Source organism: Rhagoletis pomonella, unplaced genomic scaffold (assembly GCF_013731165.1).
Source record: "Rhagoletis pomonella isolate Grant_MI unplaced genomic scaffold, Rhpom_1.0 Rhpom_scaffold_00008, whole genome shotgun sequence".
Lineage (NCBI taxonomy): Eukaryota > Metazoa > Arthropoda > Insecta > Diptera > Tephritidae > Rhagoletis > Rhagoletis pomonella.
This window is the reverse complement of record NW_023458562.1, coordinates 39,688,960-39,693,326: the sequence shown is the minus strand read 5'-3', so window position 1 is coordinate 39,693,326 and position 4,367 is coordinate 39,688,960.

Here is a 4,367-nt window from a genome sequence, read left to right as displayed (position 1 = left end):
TAAAGGTGCATATAGGCGTTTTATATGTACTTCTCACAGGCTGAAGGCACACTGGATCACACAATACGTTTTTGACTGATAAGACAAAAAGGCGCTAGTTTTCCAATGCTGGCTTATACTCCGTTTATTAAAACGAAGTTTTTACTTAAATTTAGTTCAAACTACTAACCTTCATAGTTTAGTTGTTTTGTAGGGCAGTGGTTTTATGTACATAGATAAGAAAACTGCAGTTATTTAAGTACTAACACCTTTAATACGATCATCTGTCAAAGTTCTGAAAAATGATAGAGAGAAATTTAAAGAATTTGCCAGGCGCTTACACAAGTAAAATACCTACTTATTTAAAAAATTTGCATCTTTCGTATGAGCATTTCGCTTGCATATTTGTAGCAATACCAATTCTTTCTAAACAAATAAATATTACAAACCACTTTATGCGTCTTTTTTCGCGGTCAAATTTTGATATGTACATATGTACATTTAATTTCATTTCAAATCTGAAACTCGCATTTATGTGTTCTTTGTTATAGAATGAAACCTATCTTTATAAAAATAATAAATGATAAAAAGTTGAGAAAACTTGTCAATGTGTGGATGTCGTATAAATATGATAAGCACTATACTGAGCTTCTTGCCTCAATTAAATATAGACTTTTTTTTTGGGTCAATGCGTCGTATGAGTAAAAGCAAAGCAATAGCTCTTTCTTTAAATTATTTGTATACCTTTCACTTAAATTTATTTGATTAACTCTAGTAAAAGGTCTGAAATTTTAAGGAAAAGCAATTTCTGAATTTCACGGTAGACGCACACCCCACATGCAGGGGCTTACTTCGGCTATAGCGCGGCTAAATTCTTAAGCAGCCTGCTTCGAAAGACGCACCCAATAAATCAATGGTATAAACACTCCATCTTGCTCTACCACCTCACATGGTTGCCCTCACAATTCAATCTCAGCTCTGGCTGTCGGAATGCCGACCTGACATAATGTGCGCCTTAAGAACATGCGCACGATTAATAAAGCACGCAACAAATTGAATGGCCTACATAGGTATATAGACAACATAATATTACCAACAACGCATTTCATTTTTATGCCGCTTTTCCATAAGCTTTTCATATATAATGGTGGTTCATTAAAATACCTATTTTTTGTTGTAATATTTGTCAAAAAAAAACTGTCAGATATAGTAAGCTTGGACCCAAAAACCTTGAATCAAGATGTTTTTTCAGTAAGTGTTCAAAACCTTGAAATTCTCACGTCCATTTACCATTTTCCATCTTCAAAAACTTCTGTATGACTCTCAGTGTACGAAATTAGTCTTCGCGCAAGTGCATACATATGCATATCTATGTATCACAAAAACAAAAATATATGTTTAGTTTACTATCTGTCAGTCTCTTCATTTGTTTGTTTGTTGGCACCGCCAGAAGGCACTGGAAGTTCTCGAAAAGTAAATAAGCCACATACTGTTTCCCGCCCAATAAATTTCACACATTTCACCGAGTGGCATGCCGAATTTATGCAACTAATATTTTGAAGTATACACTCATATACACCCATGTATTTAAGTATAAGTATTGCTGTAAAGAACTTAACTGGTGGCCACAGAGTTTAACTTGCATTTGGCTGCCATGTAACGCATTTATGAGCTGCAGGTTTCTCCAACTCACGCTGCTCTTTGAAACTACGGAAAACTTATTCATACACTTTGTCAATTTGCTCGACTTGGTTTGTCTGACTGTTTGCCCATACGTATGTCTGTCCGTGCGTGCGTCCATAACACTGCCTGCCACAGAGAGTGGTAATATCCGGGAATTGTCGTTTCGTGCTGATGTAATTATTGTTTGAAGAACATTTTCTCACAAGTTGTCATGACTTTGTCAGGGAAAATTGCCAAAGTAAGCAACACAGAGGAAATGGCAGATGAAGAAAAAAAAAATTACGAAAATCTACATTGGCTTGCAATGCCAAAACAAAGTGCGGAAGTAGGCTGGCAGGCAGGCTGGCGCAAGCGTTGCGCAAACTATTGCAAGACGGATTTCATTTGTAGAGCGCTTTGGCACAACTGGCCGTAGTGGCTCTGGCAAATTGAGAAGCGGCAGCAAACTTTCTACATAACGTTTCATGCATTTTGCGTGCGTTTCGTTTACACATTTCTCCAGCTTCTTGCACCAACTGATCAGTGCTGCAGCGTTGAGCTTATAAAGCCAGCACAAATACGCATGCATATGTAACTGGATACCACTGTTCATACTATATATGTATGACGGTGCCACGGCGTACTATGGTTCCTGAGCGGAAAAAATTCAAAAAGATAAAAGCTTCAAGACAATTTTTTTTATTTTTTGTCGAATTAGCTTATTGCATGGGGGCTCTGAAAAGACGTATCTAATTTCTTTGTATGCTATAAACTCCTCGAGAAAAATCGGCGAAATTGCTATCTTTTAGTAATGGCATAGTTGAATAATTTTAATGAATGTTTGAGTTATATGTTCTTACGCTATGTCAATAATTTTGGCGTTGTTTTTAAGGATTTTAATATTTTTTTTTGGATTTTATTTTTTATAAAGCTCCACACTTCACCGAACTGAGCACTATATTTCATTATTATATATATTCTTTACAACTAGGCAAAAGTAAAACCAGCTGCCATCAGCTACCTCTTTGGCTTCTTTAGGACTTTAAATGTCCTTATCCCCTAAAAACCTTCGTGCATTCTATATAAAGTTTACCAAGCATCATTTCCAAACTATTTAACAACAATCGATTTTCAGGTGTTTTCGACGACGATAATTACAAATCCATAGTCAGATTAAATAAATTGAAGATGGTGATTAAAAAATGGTGAATAAAAAGGCATATAGTATTTTTTGGAAACGTAGGGCAGACATTTTCGGCCATTTTTATTCTTATAAATTCATATCACACAAAGTTTCCTAATACCAATTTTCAGAACCTTTGCAAAATATTGTATTTTTTCCGGTTCTGGTTGATGTGGAACCACTGTGCGGCACAGCAGTCACGCCAACTTCATCTTTGGCAAATAGCGTGTTATTTTTGTTGCACAGCAATTTAAACATTTCTCGTTTCGTTCCGTTTCGTTTGTGCCAAACCGCACAAATTTTCTTTGAGAAATTGAAACTTTTCCACACAACTTTTTCCCCAAATATTTTGCCTTCGCAGCACTCATACGCCGTGTAGTCCTGGGCAACAGCGATTTTGTTGTGAGTTGTAAAAGTGGCAAGATAAAAAATGAATTGTTGCGCGTTGCATCGGTAACTGGAATTCAAGCAAGAGCGGCCAGCACATTTACATTTTTCGCGAATGCACTCGAGAAAAATGCGCTTTTTATTCTTTTCCGAAGTGGAGCGCGGATAATGCGTGCATGTAAATAGCATTTCCGGTTGTTGGCTGTGAAATTGGATGTGCGTTCCAGATGTCATTCTTAAGCGCACCCCACCCAAGCTTATCTTCGCCGTTGATTCTACTCGGTGATAGCATTTGTTTTTGTTTTTTTTTTTTTTTTGGACAGAACTTTTCGTTTTCTGTTGGTAATGATGGAGTTATTATGACGCTGTCTGAAGTTGTAAGCACATGATGCCAAATTTTCTGAGTTTTGAAGATGTGCAGAAATTCCATGTTATTATTAGCAACTTTTTCAGAGATTGTACGTAGATATGTACGTTATTGCCCCTTCATGCTGTTAAGGAAAACCCAAATGTTTCAAGAATATTTATAAAAGTTTTCGGTCACATATTCGATAAAAGTTCTGAATAAACGTAAAATATAATCGTATCCATTCGCAGGGTTGACTCTCTGTTTGGTGGGTTTAAATATTTGTACAGCTAGAATAAATAAATTAATATACTTCATGCTTTTATGAGGTTTTTTTTTCAACAGCCCGTGGTATAACTACCAATGCCATTTTCACGTTCCGTCGATATTTCGAGCCCTTACCGCGAAATTAAAGTAAACGACATTCTTTTCGAAATTAATTTTTTGATTTAGAATTGTTCTGAATTCCATAACATGGCAACTGGTAAAAAATTGTATCGTCAATCCTCATGGCCACTTTCTATTTTATCGTAAGCGACACCCGCTGTTTTGAGTTACCGCAAAAATAACGTAAGCAATATAGGAGTTAGTAGTAGTGACCCTACGTAATTGTAAATAAGAACAGCTAAATAACTAGTACAAAAGCCAAGAGAAGAGGGAGTTTATGATTAACTGTAAAATGCCCGAGAGTGTAGTTTTCGTCTACCTGTCCTTTAGATATATTTTTCTGTGTTTTACTTTATTATGCAGTTGGAATGCATCAGTCATACGAAGTGAACTTTTACATATTTTCAGCGTAAATACGAAGAC